This window comes from Phocoena sinus, chromosome 7 (assembly GCF_008692025.1).
Source record: "Phocoena sinus isolate mPhoSin1 chromosome 7, mPhoSin1.pri, whole genome shotgun sequence".
Taxonomy (NCBI): domain Eukaryota; kingdom Metazoa; phylum Chordata; class Mammalia; order Artiodactyla; family Phocoenidae; genus Phocoena; species Phocoena sinus.
The window spans coordinates 96,468,157-96,487,479 of NC_045769.1; the positions used below are offsets into that span (position 1 = coordinate 96,468,157).

Here is a 19,323-nt window from a genome sequence, read left to right on the forward strand (position 1 = left end):
ATGGATGAGAAACCAGAACCACCCAGCGCCGAACTGACCTGCCTGAGGACAGCCCTCTAACTGCGGAGAGGCCCCACCTGCCTGAGCCGGAGCTAACGCATGATGTCATGCTGCCCAGCTGATCACGTGACTCTTGTGTCGGGGCCCCGTGCAAGGCTATGCGGCTTCCGATCATACCTACAGAGCTCCAGACTCCTTGCTGCGAAACCCCTGGAGCCAGATGTAATTTTTTAACCAACCTGGGGGAAAAAAACTCTCCCTTTCTGGAGCTCCCATCAGAATAGGAAATAAGGAATGGTGAAATATAGAAGAAAGTTGATAACATTTGCCTGTACTAAATTATGTACCATGAAAGATTACCCACATATAATGTCATCTTTAAATCTACCAAGCACAGTGGTTAGGCATCACCGAAGGGGAGGAGGGGGAAATGGACCATTATTAGTCGCTGGAGCTGAGAACTCTGTTAAGGCAGACCATCCCGATGGACAGAGGGGCTGGAAGCTATGTTTGAAAGGATCTCACATCAGAATGGGACTCCTCATATGATGAACAATATTGGGGAGGGAGATGGAGGAAAGCATCCCTTCCCCTCCAAGTCCCCACTTAGGGCGCCTCTAACCTTGGTGGCTTTGAAAAATTCTAGGAGATGGGGTAAGGGAAGTATACAAACACAAATACTAAGAAAAGTATGGAAGGAAAACAGAAAGATCATACTTAGCAAGAGGCAAAGACAGTGCTTTCCTAAACAAGATGTGTAAGAGAAAGAATTGGTCATTTAGAAAACTCCTCAGTGGAATAAACACTAGTAAACAAAAAAAATCAGAGTTGAAAATAACAGACGGTCCAAAAACAAAGCAGCTGCAAGGAGACTGATATCAAAGTCTATTCTTTCAACATAGATGTTTCAAAGGGAAGCAGCGATGAAGGTATACAAAGAATTTGGTCCAGTGCAAATTCTTAGCCACTTTCCCCGGGGCGCTGTGCCACAGAACCACAGAACTCTGTGAGCCTGGTCATCTTCTGCTCTTTGAATCTCAATTTCCCAAGAGGGGGGAAAAAAAAACCTTCACTAGGGGAAGCTGGCTAAGCCGGTTATTTCTAGGCTGAGAAGGACGGACCGTGGCCTCTTATTTCTAAACATACAAAAACACACATCCCAAAAGATAGTGATCATAAAGGGCTGGTTTTCTTAGGTAAGCATTTCAACTGTCTACTAAAGATTCTGCCAGCAAAGGCAAAAACAACTTGAGTTTTTCCTCAATCTTTTTTTATTCAATAAGGGAATTTTATTTCTTTATTCTACACTTCCTTTGCCACATGTGTAAGATTATACAACTTTAGGACTGAACAGAACGTTGGAGCTCGTTCAATCCCCTCCTACTTTCCAACATAAGAACTGAAGCCCAAAGCGGTCATATGGGCTGAATTAATGTGTTCTTCATTTGCGTACTGCTTTATAACTGAACTTAACTCTTCTGTGTGGGCCCTGACCAGGCCTAGACTTTAAACTTTTGAACAGCTAGGGACTATGTATTAATCAGAAATGTTCAGAATCAGGAACAGGTGAGAGCAATGTCATGTCTGATGGAAGCCCGGTCACATGTAAGGAATAAGATGAAAGGAAATGGTGCTTGCTGGCACGCCGAATGGGAAAATTCCACGAAGCATGAAAATCCCGGTGGTCGGAGGAATATTTTGCAGGGCCTTAGCTCTCTTTCTAGGATCCCACAGATACTAAGGGAATGTCTTCACAGGCCCTTCCTTGGAAATGTTGAGAAATAGCCCTGACTCCTCTGCCGGGTTACCCCCGGCCCACCCCATGCTCCTAAAGGGTGGAAATCAACACTGAGAGGGGCCAGGAGCTATAAGACACAGCTGCAGAGACTGACACAGAGAGACAGAGGGAGAGAGAGAAAATGAATATTTAAGAGTGAAATGTAAAATCCATCCCGGGCCAAATTCCTAAGATGTCAAACTTAAAAGGTGACATGAGCAAGGGAGCACCTCATGTAAAGGCACGTAAGTTGCTTACATCCTCCCATTTGGGGCTGGAGAAAGGAGTGGGGCACACCCACCTGTTCCCCACCAGATTGCAGGGTGAGGCTGGGTGTGAGCACACAGGGCTCTGGGAGTGGGTGGGACAGACGCCAAATGACCATCACATTCTCTTCCTGGGTCATTTCTCTAAACAAGGCAGGCACACATCTGTTATCAGCTGTTGTCACTTGTCCCTGAGGGACCAAGGCCCAGTTTGGCCACTGCTGTCAGCCAGAGGGACTGCGAGCAAGTCCTTCTACCTCCCTGCACCTCCAGGACCGCAGCTAAAAAGAGAAAGGACGCAGGGAGATCTCCCTGAGGTCCCTTCCAACCCCTGAGTGCCTAAGACTCCTCTTGGCTTTGGTTGGAAAGCCGGCGCTGGCCAGTACAGGGTGAGCTTGCTAGCCTAAACAACTAAGCACAGTCCAGCTAACGCGGGCTCGGGTCCTAGACCACCCGGGTTCGAATCCTTACCCTGCCGCAAGTGGCTAGCTGTGCGTGGCCCTGGCCAGCTTTCACAACCTCCCAATTCCTCAGTCTCCCTACTGTGGAAACTGGGAATAACAATACCATCCACCTCGGCGTTGTAGCGAGGAGTAAATGGGATAGGAAAGAAGCCTTTGCAATCGTGTCACCTCTAGAAGATACAGATACATTTTTCATCACCATCGCTCCGAGTTTCCTCGCCCACCTGCTCTCGACACTTCTCCACCCAGACATACCATCTCCACTGATCACCAACATAACACACTCCCATGGGTGGACGGAGACATGAAAGAGATCCAAAACTATCATAGCGGAGCACTGTTCTGTGTGGGATATTAAAAAAGCATCTTACCAGCATGCCAGGCCTTAGAAGCGGCTATGCCGAGAATGCAGCCCTAAGGAGTGGCATTTAAGCAGGAGTCGGTGGGCAGAGCTTAGGCAGGAGTCAGTGGGCGGTACCCATGCCCTCAGCGGCCATCGCCCCCAAATTACAGAGGGTGTAAATCAGTGAGGCTGTTATTCTTCTACGGATAACGCTGAAATGCCGACATTTTTGAAAAAGTAAATCAGTTGCAAACACCAGTACTTAACTCTTACAGGTAACGAAGTACCTGCATACACCTCGCTCCTGAGTTCATGAGCAACAGGGTGGAGAAATACTCCTTAGCCATCCTAGGTAACCGCCCCAGCTGGGGCCAAGGTCCAGCAGGCGTTAACTGCTGGGGGTGCCCATTTAAAGGGAGAACTGCACCCTGCCCCCCGCAAGCCCAGCCCAGATAGCTTATCCCTCTTGCTTGTCCAGATCTGTGAGGCTGGACAAAGGGCCCGGATAGGAAAGACCCTGTTCTCTTTCCAGAAGGTTAGGTGTTCAGACAAGAGAGCGGTGGGATTTTGAAGAAATAAAGTGATTCCTCCAACCTTTTCCATGCACACATACAGCTTTCCAGATATGACAAAATCGGGGAAGGAGGCACTTCGTTGTGGAAATGAAAAAACAAACACATAAACACAACAGTCCAAGTTGGCAAAAGAGATGGAGTCCCAACTCTTCCAGCTGAGAACGTGGTTACAGTACTAAGGCTCCTGGGACCCATTTTGGCGGCTTTCCAAGAGCTATTAATTTGCCTTAATATACTGAAAGAGAAGGTGAGATGAATTAAAAGTGAGATGGTAATTTTGAGGGAGGATGTACGCCTTCATACCCAGCACCAGCGCCCACCATGTATGGCTCAAGGTGGCTGCCTGGTAAACACCCCGTGAGAACCTATAGCTGGCACTGAGGTCACAACTATGCTTGGACTTTTTGTGTTGACCCAGGATGTGACATAGTATGCGGACATGGCTTAGATTAACAACTTTAAGGAGAGGGGTTCAGGGAGATCTAGACTCAATTTCAAACAGGAATTTAAAAGTTCAGCCATTTATTCAATATCCTGGGATAAACCATAACAGAAAAGAATATAAAAAAGGAATGTCTATATGTGTATAACTGAGTCACTTTGCTGTACAGCAGAGATTGACACAACCTTGTAAATCAACTACACTTCAATTTTTAAAAAAATTCTTTTTAACTGAAGCCATCTTCTGGCTATTAAGAGTGACTCTAGGGCTTCCCTGGTGGCACAGTGGTTGAGAGCCCGTCTGCCGATGCAGGGGACGTGGGTTTGTGCCCCGGTCCGGGAAGATCCCACATGCCACGGAGCGGCTGGGCCCGTGAGCCATGGCCACTGAGCCTGCGCGTCCGGAGCCTGTGCTCCGCAACGGGAGAGGCCACAACAGTGAGAGGTCCGCGTATTGAAAAAAAAAAAAAGAGTGACTCTATACTTCAAAGCAATTATGAACTTTAAAGGCAGCCTAGTAAAACGTGCCCTGGCAAGTACCAAATTTATTTCTGACCCAAACCTCTCCACTGTCACCCACCTGGCACTCTCCCCCAAATATAAAGGTATTATTACCTCTCTTTTTTTTAAAGTACCTAGATTCTGTATCTTTTTTTTTTTTTGCTGGATTTTAGTTCCCCGACCAGGGATCAAACCCGGACCCTCGGGGTGAGAGTGCACAGTCCTAACCACTGGACAGCCAGGGAATTCCCTAAAGTACCTAGATTCTGAAACACACACACCTTCCTTCAGCCAAAACTATCTGTTACTTTTGGCTGACACCTGGTGTCACCTGACACCGGGACCCTTCCCCAAACTTTGCCATCCCCCATAACAAACCCCAGAGATAATCCTCCTGACAGCACCGGCTTTCCGGAGAGCTACTGTGACAACATCGGCACAGAACGCCACCTCCAACCACCACGCCACCCTCCTACAGCCAGTAAGCCAAGACACACAAAGAGGACGGAATAAGAGCCCTCACTGCTCTTTAGGCCTCTAGGGAAGGAACAGAGCAACTACCTGCCTGGAGGACCAGGGTGCAAAAGGACAGGAACTTTCCAACCCAAGCAAGACTTGGGGTGGGAAAACTGCTCTGGGCATTTTCCAGACATCTATGCAGGGGACACTGGTCACTGTCTGTTCCCCCCCGCAAAAAAAAAAATCAACCTGAGAGTGACTCTGCAGTGACTTAGATCCCGAACCACATGGAACATTAGGAAAATCATGTCAAATATCAGAGTGACATCTAGAATGATCGCGAGGAGGCTCACGTCTCCGTGGAGGAACCAAAGGCCCCCTTGGCTAGGATCACAGGGGGACTCTGCTGTTGCAATGCTTTTGGAGGCCAGCTGGGCAGAAGGCTGGCTGGTTATTTTTAAACTGAGAAAACTGAATGGGAAGGTAGCAAATTTGAATTCTTGTGATCTCCTGAGGTCCTTTCCAGCTCCAAGATGCTACCAAAGAACACTGCATATGCACATACATATGCACACACTTCTTTATAAAAACGTATATACGGATGTGTGAATATATATAAATGAGTACTATATTCACACTTCCAAACACAAAGCACTTGAAATGCGCACTGCTGAGGCGATTCAGAGGCCCACGAGGCTAGAACACAGACGCAACTGGCAGATCTGAGCAGAGCCACCAGCCCTCCTGAGACTACAGTCACCTTAAAACCAACCTGCAGCTGCTTGTGTAGGTGTGAACCCTGCCAAGCCCCAAAGCAGGACTGCAGACGCCTTTCTTCCAGTGACTCTAGTCACAAGTGTCCCAAACTCAGGAAGGCGGGCTGGAACAAAGGAGGGGAAGAAAAGAAAAGCCCAAACCTCTGTCCAAGCACCCAGCTCTGCCAGAGCCAGGGATCGGGCCAGAGCAGCATCCTTCTCCTCTTGCCCTGTCCCTCCAAGAGGCAAAAAGGTCACCCTCGGGCTTCCCTGGTGGCGCAGTGGTTGGGAGTCCGCCTGCCGATGCAGGGGACGCGGGTTCGTGCCCCGGTCCGGGAGGATCCCACATGCCGCGGAGCGGCTGGGCCTGTGAGCCAAAGCCGCCGAGCCTGCGCTCCACATCGGGAGAGGCCACAACAGTGAGAGGCCCGCATACCGCAAAAAAATAAAATAAAATAAAATAAAATAAAATAAAAAAGGTCACCCTCTTCCCGCTCTGCCATCACCTCCTTGCTCAGGGCCTCTCCTCTTCAAGTTGGCTGCACGGACATCAAGTTGGTAACTGGAGAAACTAAAAAGGCCTCTAGAAAGGAGAGCTTTGCTCTAATCCTAAGCAAGCCAAACAAATTTGAGGGAGCCTATCTCAGCCCTGAACAATAACAGCAAAAAGAATCTGTGGTTTGGGGCGGGGGGGGGGGAGGTGGTACGAAAATTTATTTATTAAGAAAGATCTGTGGGGGCTTCCCTGGTGGCGCAGTGGTTGAGAGTCCACCTGCCGATGCAGGGGACACAGGATCGTGCCCCGGTCCGGGAAGATCCCACATGCCGCGGAGCGGCTGGGCCCGTGAGCCATGGCCGCTGAGCCTGCGCGTCTGGAGCCTGTGCTCCGCAACGGGAGAGGCCACAACAGTGAGAGGCCCACGTACCGCAAAAAAAATATAAATAAATTAAAAAAAAAAAGAAAGATCTGTGGGCTTCCCTGGTGGCGCAGTGGTTGAGAGTCCGCCTGCCGATGCAGGGGACACGGGTTCGTGCCCCGGTCCGGGAAGATTCCACATGCCGCGGAGCGGCTGTGCCCATGAGCCATGGCCGCTGAGCCTGCGCGTCTGGAGTCTGTGCTCCGCAACGGGAGAGGCCACAACAGTGAGGCCACAACAGTGAGAGGCCCGCGTACCGCAAAAACAAAACAAAACAAAACAAAAAAGAAAAGAAAGATCTGTGATGGTGTGCCTATCATGGGAAACAGTTTGGTGATTTTCTCCAATCAAAGACAAGGAAGTTCTGATCCTGAGTCAAGGCTCAGGATGTGGGTAACTAAACTGGGGAGAGGGTGGGGGGGAGGTGGGCGGTAGGGGGTGTGTCTCTCGGAGTAAAAACCCACCAAGTCCCTCAGGTCCTGACAATGAACGGGGGTGGGTCGCACCAGCTTCCCACTTGCCTCTCTAGAGAATGAATCCTACCTCTAACACTTGGATCTGAGTTGTTTACAGGTGCAGTGCTGTCATGCCACGGAACCCCGCACAAACCTCAGCTTTCCCCTCCTCAACTTCACAGCCCCAGAAGTGCCCAGCCTTCCCTAACTGTGCCGCCAGAGCCGGGTGCAGACAGCGGCGTCCGCCCTGGGCCGGGCCTGGCAGTCAATGTCAGGAGTACCCGGCCACAGACCTCGACTCCGGCATTTCTGAAAACCTTATGCGTCTCCAGGTTACCGCAGTAACCAAGCGCCCAGCACCCTGTTGGCGCTCCAAACGCGGCCCGGCAATGCAAGCGCCACCTCTTCCCTCTTCCGCGCGGCAGCTACGAAACCACGGCATTGTGTGTGACAGCGAGTGTGTGAGCGAACGTCCCCGGGCTCACACACCCCCTTCCACCCGGTCTGCTCACGGCGCCCGGTCTGTGCGCGCGGCGAGCGCATCGCGAGCCGGTGCCCCCATCAAGAGGCCTCACCGCCAGGCCTCTGGCCACCCGGCCTCGGACCTGACCTCGGGAAGCTGGGGGTAACGTCCACGCCCCCATTCTCGGCCGCGGGGGCGACCGGCGAGAGCAGCCCTGGGAGCCGGGCAAAGGCGAGGCAAGGGCCGAGGGGACGCGAAAGGGCGACTGGAGGGCGCCGCGCCCCCAAGTTTGCCAGCCGCGGGCCGGGAGGGGGCCAGGAGGGGGCCGGGGCGGCTCGCGACTCGGCAGGAAGTTCCCAGGGCTGCACTGAGCATGCTCTCGGGGATTATGTGCGCGGGTGTGGGCTCTGCGCTCCCCGCAGCCTCTCCGGCCAGGCAGCCTCCGGAGCGCGCCAGCGGGATCGTGGGCCCACGGAGGTCCCTTAAGGGTGGGGGGCACCCCCGGGCTTCCCTGGTCCCCAGGACCAGAGCGCCCGCCCGCAGCATCCCCCTTCCCCCGGGGCCGGGAGCCAGCCTCCCTTGTTGTTCCTCCCCACTGGCCGGTGGCTGAGTCCGCCCTGCGCGCCCAGATCCCGGGGACCCCAGCCCGGCCCACACCCGCAGCGTGACCCCACCAGGCTCCTCCGCGGTCCGAGCGCCCCTCTACCATCCCTGGCCGCTCGCCTCCAGCCCGCGCAACCAAAGCCTCCCCCGGACAGTCCCTTGAAAAGCCCAAACCCCCCACTTCCCAGGGGCCATGGGGGCCTGCAGTCTCCCCTGAGAAGGGGTTGCCCCGGGTAGGTAGGCGCCTCCAGGCGCGTCCCCGGCTGCACTCCCGGCTGTCTCAGAACGGCCGGGGCACCCACGCAGGCGGTGGAGGGGCGGCGGGCGGAAGCCCCCAGCCGCGCAGCCCACGGAGCAGACTCTCCCCCCGCCTCCCGCGCCCAGCTCCCCGCGCCCAGCTCCCCGCGCCCTCCGCGGTCCCCTCTGCGTTCATCTCCCCGTGGAGATGGAAAGCTTCGACGCGATCGCCCCGACCCACTGGCTCTCACCTCCTTGTTGAGGAGCAGCAGCAGCAGCAGCCGGGAGTGCCTGCCAGCTGCCGTCCCCGGGGGGACCCAAGGCTCCGCGGGGCACGGGGTCGCGGCACCCCGAGCCTGCGGCGGGGCTACCTGGGCTGGATCGAGCCCGGGGCGGCCGCGGCAGCCGCGGGAGCCGCAGGGCCGCCGCCGAGCGGGCCGCGGCAGGGACGGTCTGCAAACTCTCAGCCCTGGCGGGGCCGCGCACGGCGCGTCCACACTCGGCCTGCACACACTGCAGAGACGCTCCTCGGGGGCTCAGCTGACCAGGGCGGGGGGTCTGGCTTCAAATTCTTCCTACCCTCCCCTCCCGACCTCACCAACTTCTCCCCGCTTCTGGGCTCGCAGCTCTCTAAGGTAGGGATTCCGGCCGGGGACGTTCGGCAAACTCCCCGCCCTCCCCGCGGAGCTCTCAGCCAATTCGGAACGCCCCAGCCTCTCAGGGGCCGTCTGCAAACTACCAACCCTGTCGGAGAGGACTTTACCAACCTCTCAATTCCGCAACCCGAAGGCAGCAAGGGAGACACTTCGCGGCCACAAATACTATTCAAGCAAGGTCAGGGGCAAATGTGCAAATGCTGATGTGACAATGCATCCTCCAGAGAGGTGCAGTCCAGGCCTCTCAGCACCAGGGGCCTTCCAGCAGTTAAGCCCAGTGACGGGAGATTATGGACTCAACCATCTACGGACGGGCAGCTTGAATCAATGCCCTGAGCCTCAGTTTCCAGCTTTGTAGAATGGGCTTTATGAAGCAGTATATGTTTCCGCCACTTGGTTGCTGTGACCTTGAGCAACCCACTTAACCATTTGAATTCAACTTCTTTATCTACGAACATAATAAATGGGTCTTCTTGAGGTTATTCTGAAGATGAAATAAAATATATGTAAAGTACTTAGCAATACCTGGCACATAGTAGGCACTCAACAAATGAATTCCATTTCTTTTTCTCTTTCCCACTCCCGCCCCCGGATTTTACGAACACTCTGGACTGGCTAGCTGAACACTGTACTGTTGTAAATTCAGAAAGAAAGAAAACACATCCCATGCCCTGAAGGCACCACAAAGAACATTGACTGACACCACATATTAAATCCAACCAAGCCCCAGGAGAGAGAATGCTGTACAACGCTAACCATTACAGATCCTTGTTAAGTATAGTATCTGGAATGGAATGAGAGTGACCTGGTGAATTACCTAGGGGTGGAAATTACAAGGTTCATAACCCCATCAAGTTCCAAGCCCTGTAACCAGTCACTACATCAAGTCACTGTATGAAGGTTTATGTTCAAATTTCCCTTACCTTCCCTGCAGAATTTCTCCACCCCCATTTCACTGTCTCCCCTGGGGTCTTCTTTCTTAAACTCAGATCACCCTACTCTGCTGCCTACCCTTCCCAGCAGAGGCGTTTAAAACCTGAAGATCATGGAATTCTTAGACCCTAGAAATGACTTAGTCCAAGTCCTTCACTTTGTAAGTAAGCTCTCAGGGCCACCCAGCTGGTTGGGGAAGTCTCCCGTCTCCAGGATCTTAGTAGAACACACCCTGTAGCACCTCTTCCATGGAGTTACTCTAGGCTCTAGGCACATTAGGTCAGTCCTACCTTTAACTCCAAGCTGGAGGCAATGGCTCTAACAATTCCTGACCAGATGAGCCCCAAATTATCAGCCACTTATATCCTCAGCTGTCAGGAAGTGTCCAGGTAACGATCAAGAACCGCAAGGAGATGTGCATGGACAGGATGATTCCTCTTAATAAGACTTTTATGTGAAATGCCAGGAATGTTGGGAGGCACGTATTTCCCTCAGTCCCTTGGAAGAAAAATAACATCTCTCTCCCTCTTTGGGCACTGGGAGGGAAATAGAAGAATGGTGACATCTGGTGGCCAGGACTTTCTCTGCTTTGGATATGGATGGTACAGATTCTGATTCTAATAGATTCGCTTTGAAGCCAAGTTCCTGCGGGTGGTTAATAATTGTACCACCTGGTTGCCTAGAGATTTCTGAAAGACATCAATCATTTAAACTCTGCGGACCCACTGCTATAGAGGATATTACAGATGGTTATCATTTCAGGATATTTTTTATACAAAACTGTGTATATAGAGAAATAAAGTATAAGGATGTGATATTCATATGTACACACATCATATATATTTATATAATATATATTTGTATTACATAGATTCTATTTATTTGTATGAATAATGTACTTGCAATGCCTTTGAGGGAAATTATACTATCCCAATTGTTTTTCTTACAGAGTTAAGTTTGTAAATTATAATAATTGCTAAAGGACACTGCTTGTAGAATAGAAGTAAAGATGCTTACTAGGATAGAGTTGTATATTTCATCACGTCCTATCAAGACAGAACTGATTACAAAATTACAGAGGAAGAAAATAACACAGTGGGGTTAAAATAGTGAAAGCCCTGGCAGCTGACGGTCAAGGCCAGGCTTACCTGGTGAACAGTGACTCATTTTCAGCACTTCCATCACTTGTGAACAATAATGTTAGGTTCAAGGAAGAAAGATGTTTGGGATTAATTCACAAAAATGCAACAGTGTCTGCTGGTGTTACTAAGTGTTCTTCATTTCTTTCCATGTTTGTCCCATGTACCATATTTCAGATAATTGCTCAGTTATAAACTTAGAAAACACAACTCTGTCCACACAGCCAAGTCCATTGTTTCTCAGCATCACTTATTAAGTTCTATGTGAATTATGTTAATCTTTATAACAACTCATGGAGCAGATTTTACTATACCCATTTTATAGAAGAAGAAGACAAGACTCTGAAAAGTTAGGTAACATGTCCACCAGAAGGCACGACTGAGTAGATTCAGTCAGGATTAAATGGAAAGTTTTCTGGACTCCAGAGCCCAGAATCTTTCTCCTATGCTGTGTTGCCTACCCCAGGAAGAAATGAAGATCAGAAACCACTCTGAAGATATGGGGATATATGTATATGTATAGCTGATTCACTTTGTTATAAAGCAGAAACTAACACACCATGGTAAAGCAATTATACTCCAATAAAGATGTTTAAAAAATAAAAAATAAAATGAACACTGAAAAAAAAAAAAGAAACCACTATGAAAAGCACACTAAAGACTAAAGGGGAGGGCTTCCCTGGTGTTGCAGTGGTTGAGAGTTCGCCTGCCAATGCAGGCGACACGGGTTCGTGCCCCGGTCCGGGAAAATCCCACATGCCGCGGAGCAGCTGGGCCCGTGAGCCATGGCTGCTGAGCCTGCACGTCCGGAGCCTGTGCTCCGCGGCGGGAGAGGCCACAGCAGTGAGGGGCCCGCATACCGCAAAAAAAAAAAAAAAATAAGCTAAAACTAAAGGGGATACTTAAGTTACTACAGATAAACTACATTTCCTGACCTATTCAAATTGAAAATTATAAGCAGCAAAATAACAATTGTGTATGTAAATCTTGTAAAGCTGAGACCCATGTGATTCAGTCTTGGAGCAGCTCTCTGTAAAATAAACAAATGAATTTTTTCCTGCCCAGGACCTGATCTACCTTTAATGGCTTGGGAATTATCCACTATGTAATCCTGAGTGACTCCTAACACTCCTACATTAATGATTGTTGTTCCATCACAGATAATTTTTAACTTTAACTTTTAAACTTAAACTCTTTAGTTTCCTTTGCTTATAAAGGAAGTTTCTGTATTTCAGATCCTATTAGTCACTTGTATTTTTAAAGGAAAGATGCCTTCTCTTGGAAGACAAGTTGGTCCCAGTATGAACTCAAATCACACTTGAGGGCTTCCCTGGTGGCACAGTGGTTGAGAGTCCGCCCGCCGATGCAGGGGATGTGGGTTCGTGCCCCGGTCTGGGAGGATCCCACATGCCGCGGAGCAGCTGGGCCCGTGAGCCATGGTCACTGAGGCTGCGCTCCGCAACGGGAGAGGCCCACATACCGCAAAAAAAAAAAAAATCACACTTGAAAATGTCAGTGTTAAAAAAAAAAGAAAATGTCAGTGTTTACAAACTGCATACCTTAAAATGATATAGGATATTTTTTTTTTTTTTTTTTTTTGCGGTACGCGGGCCTCTCACTGTTGTGGCCCCTCCCCTTGCGGAGCACAGGCTCTGGACGCGCAGACTTAGCGGCCATGGCTCACGGGCCCAGCCGCTCCGCGGCATGTGGGATCCTCCCGGACCCGGGGCATGAACCGGTGTCCCCTGCATCGGCAGGCGGACTCTCAACCACTGCGCCACCAGGGAAGCCCTAGGATCTTTTAAAAATAATCATAATGCTTAAGATGACATTATATGTAAAAACAGGGGAGTTAGGTTTCTTCCTATATATGATTGTATTAATGGTGCTTTATTAGTTTCCAGTTGCTGCTGTAACAAATTACCACAAATTTGGTGGCTTAAAATAATACAAAGGTATTATCATATACAGTCCTGGAGGTCAGAAGTTCAAAACGAGTATTAAGGGGATAAAATCAAGGTGTCAGCAGAGTTGGTTCCTTCTGGAGGATCTAAGAGAGAATCTATTCCTTGCTTCTTCTAGCTTCTAGAGGCCGCAGCGTCCCTTAGCCACTGGCTACGCAACTCCAATCTCTGCTTCTGTCATCCCATCACTTTCTCACTACCTCTGTCTTAGAAGAACCCTGTGATTATATTTAGGGACCATTTAGATAATACAGGGTGATCATCCCACCTAAAGATCCTTAATAGTCATAGCCGCAAAGTCCCTTTTGCCATATAACGTAAGAGTCACAGGTTCCAGAGATTAGGCTGTGAACATCTTTGGAGGATCCTTACTTACTCAGCTCACCACAGTCTGCCTCCTGGACCCCAAAGGTTTACGTGCATCCCACAACAAAATACATTCACCCTTTTCCAACACGCCCCAACATCTCAACTCATTACAGCATCAACTCAAAGTTCAGAATCTCTTCGAATATTAGCAGTTCAACAGTCCCGCATCACAGACATTTCCTCCATCAGACAAGAGGTTTCTGCGCAGACTTTCCCCGGATAAATCTATGAGGTGGCTGGCTGAGGAGCTTGATGAGCCACATGCGTAATCGCGTCAAAGACAAATACTGAAATAGACATACATTATTCCCAGGCTCTAGCAAAAAACTGTGCAGCCACATCCTTGGCTTTCTCTCCAGCGCGTGCTTTCCTGACAGTAAATCTCCTACTTTTAGCCAAAATCTGGACAGGCTGAGAATTTCCAAAAGTCACTTAGTCCTGGTTCTATTTGCCTAATGGTACTTTTATCAATTTATCTCTTTCTTCTTGCATTTTACTACAAGCAATAAGAATAAGCCATGTAACACCTTCACCACTTTGCTTGGAAATCTCTTCAGTTAAATATCTAAGTTCATCACTGCCAAATTCTTCTTTCTGTGTAAATAGAGGACACAATTCACCTAACCTTTCTGCCACTGGATAGCAAGAATCCTCTTTCCTCCAATTTCTAATAACATATTCCTCATTTCCTCCCAAGCCCTCACCAGCAGTCTTTAATATCTATATTTCTACTAACAGTGTATTCAAGGCAATCTTAAACTTCTTCCATAATCCACCAATTATCCAATTCCAAAGTCACTTCCACATTTTTAGGTATTTGTTACAGCAGCACCTCACACCCAGATACCAACAAAATCTGTACTGGTTTTCAATTGCTGATCTAACAAATTACCCAAACGTAGTGGCTTAATACAATACAAATTTATTCTCTTACAATTTCGAGGTTAGAAGTCTAAAATCAAGGTGTTGACAGGGCTGCATTTCTTCTGGAGGCTTTAGAGGACATTCTGTTTCCTTGCCCCTTCCAACTTCTGGAAGTTGTCTTCCGTCCTTGGCTCCTTCCCTCCCTCTGCTACCATTGTACCTCATCCTTCTTCTAACTCTAATCTCTTACCTCACTCTTACATTGGACCCTTGAGGTTACATTGGGCAAATCCAGAAAATCCAGGATAATCTCTCCATCTCAAAATCCTTAATCACATCTGTAAAGTCCCTTTTGCCATATGAGGTAATATTCAAAGGTTGCAGAGACTAGGATGTAACATGTCTGTGGTGCTTTTTTCAGCCTATCCCAGGCCTCAGTTCTTCACCCCTCCTTGGAACTGGGCAGTGCCCTCTCTCTGGGAGGGGGGTGTCCTCTTCACCCGTGGACTCTGAGCTTGGCCCTGTGACTTGCTTTGGCTAATAGAAAGAGGCAAGTGATGCCCTCAAATGGTCTTTCACATTTTCTACTGTCTTTGAGCTCTTGCCATTGCTATGAGAAGGAATGTTTCCATCAGTTTAGCCCAGTGGCCCCATGAGATAGATGAGGGATGTGTGGAGCAAGGCTGCCCCAGCCAAACTCAGCTTAGAGTGGAGCCTCCAGCTGCTCCACAGACAAAAGAATAAGCCCAGTTAAGAGTGGACAGTTTCTGCAGCTAACCCTCAAATGTGAGAAATAAATGCTTATTGTTAAATGCCATTGACCGCAGGGTGATTCGTTAAGCAGCAAATACAATTCTTCTGTTTCCACAATAACTTTAAGGCCTAAGGAAAAACTACCAATGCCCATCCAATTGTTCAGAATACCTGTAGTCGTGCGTTTTAACACACGCACACACATACACACACAGACTTCATTTTATAGAGTATCAAACAATTTTTTTAGTGCTTTATAAAAACTGCTTCCAAAGAAAATGTCATGTGGGCCGAAGCAAAGAGGAATCAGAGAAAAATTGGAGAAGGCAGTGATTTAAACCAGAGGGACCACCTTTCTTGGAGCATCCCCCAACAGATTAAATTATGAGGGAGGGTATTTACTGAAACTGGTTTCCTAAAGGCCTAAAAATTCTGTAAAGAACACCTTCAGGGCTTCCCTGGTGGCGCAGTGGTTGAGAGTCCGCCTGCCGATGCAGGGGAAACGGGTTCGTTCCCCGGTCCGGGAAGATCCCACATGCCGAGGAGCGGCTGGGCCCGTGAGCCATGGCCGCTGAGCCTGCGCATCCGGAGCCTGTGCTCCGCGACGGGAGAGGCCCGCATACCGAAAAAAAAAAAAAAAAAAGAACACCTTCAGGTAATGTACATTGACTCTTTTCCTTGTTTTACAAACTTTGCAAATTAGAAAGCATTTCCCAAAGAGTTCTTTGCAACCCTAATCTGGCAGTCTTAACTGATGTTGCTGTTGTGTGTGTGTAGCCATCGCGTGCTGAGAGCAGATTGAGTACATCTCTTCCCAACTCCACATTCAGTGATTCAGTGACATCAGGTGACAAGTAGTAATGAGCCTTGGTGGAGTATTTACACCATGGAGATCTTGCTTCAGTTCTGGATGTGTGCCTTGAGTCATAATAGAAATGGTAGTTTTTTTTTTTTGTTTGTTTGTTTTTTGCAGTACACGGGCCTCTCACCGTTGTGGCCTCTCCCGTTGCGGAGCACAGGCTCCAAATGGGCAGGCTCAGCAGCCATGGCTCACAGGCCCAGCCACTCCACGGCATGTGGGATCCTCCCGGACCGGGGCACGAACCCATGTCCCCCGCATCGGCAGGCGGACTCCCAACCACTGCGCCACCAGGGAAGCCCCAGAAATGGTAGTTTTTACACTTGGGTCATGGTCAAAAGCTCTGAAGGCCATGGCTCGCATAGTGATTGAGTAAACTTCAACTCCCCGCAGTACTAACAGTCTATCTGTGCAAAACATTTTTGCCCCGGAAGCGAAGTTTGACATGGCAGCAAAGCAAATGGTAACATTACCCACATTAATTTGGAAACAGGCATTTTTCTGTGGCTGTTTCTGCCATGCGTGTTCAGGTTTCTGTGTTTTTCTTTGTCCTCTGTCCAGCTGCAGGAGCTGGGGGGCAGTGTGTGTGTGGGGGTAGTTCATCCTAATGCTTCAGGCTACAAGTTATAATGCATGTTGATAATAAGAAGAGAATGGGTGTTTTGTCTGGATAACTTCAAAAGATGGTGGTGGTCCCTGCAGCCCTTCTCTCAGACCATGCCAGCTCCTGAACAATGTCATTCTTTTTTTTTTAATTTATTTATTTAATTTATTTTGGGCTGTGTTGGGTCTTCGTTGCTGCGCGCGGGCTTTCTCTAGTTGTGGCGAGCGGGGGCTACTCTTCGTTGTGGCACGCGGGCTTCTCACTGCGGTGGCTTCTCTTGTAGCGGAGCACGGGCTCTAAGCACTTGGGCTCAGTAGTTGTGGTTCGCGGGCTCTAGAGCACAGGCTCAATAGTTGTGGTGCATGGGCTTAACTCCTCCCCGGCATGTGGGATCTTCCCGGACCAGGGCTCGAACCCCTGTCCCCTGCATTAGCAGGCGGATTCTTAACCACTGCGCCACAGAGAAAGCCCCCAAGCAGTGTCATTCTTGAGTGAGATGGGAGATAGAATTGGCTTTGAACCATGCTGGTGGCCCTTGTCTGCAGCCAGCAGGCCCTTGCACAGCAGTTGGAGAGACCTTATGCTCCAGAAAAATTCACCAGCTCACCTGGGCTGGGAAGTAGAAGTAAATCCAGTTGGCATTGCTATGAAGGTTGGAACAATCTCTGTGTCAGACAAGAATCTTAAAAGCTACTTTTGAGTATCCATCCTTATGAGGAGGCTGAGATGTTGTTCTTCTTTGAATTTCCCATATTTTATGAAACACATCGTATGTCTGGATAAACATACTCAACGTTTTGCTTTTGCTTTACGACTTTCTGTGCATTCCAAGCCTCAGACATATTTAGGGCCTTGGTGTTTCTCCTTGTCCATTTTACTGAGCTTCCCACTTTCACTGTAGCAGAAGTTTAAACGGGGCACTGTGGGGAGATACTGATGTAAAAGGAACCTTCCTGGAGTCATATGGTGCAAACCATCTCCACAGCCCTTAGTCAAAGTTTGCTTCCTACGCCCCTCCACCCCACCCCTTACACACACAATGAGGGTGGCATTGGCAGGACTTTACCCACACCTCAGTCTCCAAAACCTCACTGTTTGATTTGATCAGTTGACTAGTCACCCTGGCTTAAATAGCTATGCAGATGCAGTATCAAGTCAACACCTCCCTTACTCACCCTCACAACTTCCAACTTGATTGGTGCCATTGAGCCGCTCCTGTAGGGGAGCACGCGAGGTCCACTTGTGTCGGTGCTCCCAGAAAGCTACATTTAGCCAAGGAAAGCCTAAAAAATAACAGTAACAATGGAAGGTCTAGCAGTCATCAGAGCTCATTCTATACACCAGACGTCATTCTTGGGGATTTACATCTATTAAATCACACAATGCCTCTGAAATGGGTGCTATTAGCATCACTTTACAACTGAAGAAAACCAAGGTTAACTAACCTATGGCTTGCATATAATTAGCCCTCGAGAAATAAGAAATACTGGGTTTGTTGAATTAATGTACAACTGATTGAATTAAAATGGGAGTCCAATTCACATTGGGATAGTGAAGAAAGAGAGGGGCATTTGAAATGGGAAGGGTGGGATGTTCGATCTTGATTTTTTTACCGAGTGCGGGTCTCACATTAACTTTTATAGCCATAATAAGAAAGAAGAGAAAAGAAAAAGCTTCAGAGTTAATATCTTGCTGGCAAACTGGGTCACAGTGAAGCTGGGGGTATTCAAATTGTTCTTCTCTCTAGGGAGGCACACTACATAAATTAATACACTGAACCATGGCCTGAAGGGCCCCGAGGCTTTAATAAATAAAGAGCTGCACTGGGCCAAATAAGAACATAACACTGCCAAATGTCCCGATGTCTCAGTTACAATAACAATGTTTCCTGGGCCCGGGCCAGAGAGCAGCTCAGAGAACATTAAAGAATTTTTGTGCTCCTCTTAAATTCCTCTTTGATTGAAGAGACAACTTTGGCATCTCCCAAAAGCAAAGTAGACATCTCCAGTCTGCTTCAGGTTCCTTCCTGACTCCAGCTTGAAAAGAAAGGCTATTTCTGGAGACTTTCTCTCTGCACTGTTTTCTCCTCTGTGACTTCTCCATTTATTTAGGACAAAAAAACAGCTGGTGTTAAAGGGATAATTCTGCTGAGTATGGTAGGGTCTTTGTGAACAAGATCTCTTTTATAGAGAAAAAGAGGGTAATTCTTCGGATGAATTCCCCCTACTCCACTACATAATATCAGAATATTTGAGTAAGAAGGGACTTTAGAAGTTATCTAATCTCTTATTTTAAGGATAAAAAACTAAAGTCCAGAGTGGTGATCAAACTCGCTCAAGGTCAGAGAGCAGGGCAAAAATTGGTTTAGGGTTCCAGTGTGGTGCTTTACTGATTCAGCACTCCCTGTTCTTTGAAATATCTCTAACTTTCAATCGGAAGATTGAAAAAAAAACTTTGAAAAGAATGGAAATTTCAAAGGATCGAAATTTCACCATTTACAGCACCATGGATGGAATCGGAGGGCATTATGCTAAGTGAAATAAGTCAGACAGAGAAAGACAAATACTGTATGATATCACTTATATGTGGTACCTAAAAAATAAACAAACTAGTGAATATAACAAAAAAGAAGCAGACACACAGATATAGAGAACAAACTAGTGGCTACAGCGGAGGGGTGGGGAGGAGAAATATAGAGGTGGAGGAATGGAAGGTACAAACTATTGAGTGAAAGATAGGCTACACGAATGTACTGTACAACATGGGGAATATACCCAATATTTTGTAATAACTGTGCGTGGAGTGTAACCTTTAAAAGCTGTATTAAAAAACTTACTAGGGGGGCTTCCCTGGTGGCGCAGTGCTTGAGAGTCTGCCTGCCAATGCAGGGGACACGGGTTCGTGCCCCAGTCTGGGAAGATTCCAC

At 48.6% G+C, this 19,323-nt stretch overlaps 1 protein-coding gene across 4 annotated transcripts in view; it reads right to left on the reverse strand.

Moving 5' to 3' along the window:
• MGAT5 (alpha-1,6-mannosylglycoprotein 6-beta-N-acetylglucosaminyltransferase) overlaps nucleotides 1-10,188 on the reverse strand; it is a 370,484-nt gene extending 360,296 nt beyond the window's left edge. For 3 of the 4 annotated variants that reach the window (XR_004350852.1, XM_032638675.1, XM_032638673.1), the window contains exon 1: nucleotides 8,508-8,873. The gene's annotated coding sequence lies outside the window, so the exon portion shown is untranslated. Of the gene's footprint in view, nucleotides 1-8,507; nucleotides 8,874-10,135 lie in introns of those variants that run through there. The other variant, XM_032638674.1, reaches the window with a different exon arrangement.
• Between the last annotated feature and the right edge of the window lie 9,135 nt (nucleotides 10,189-19,323).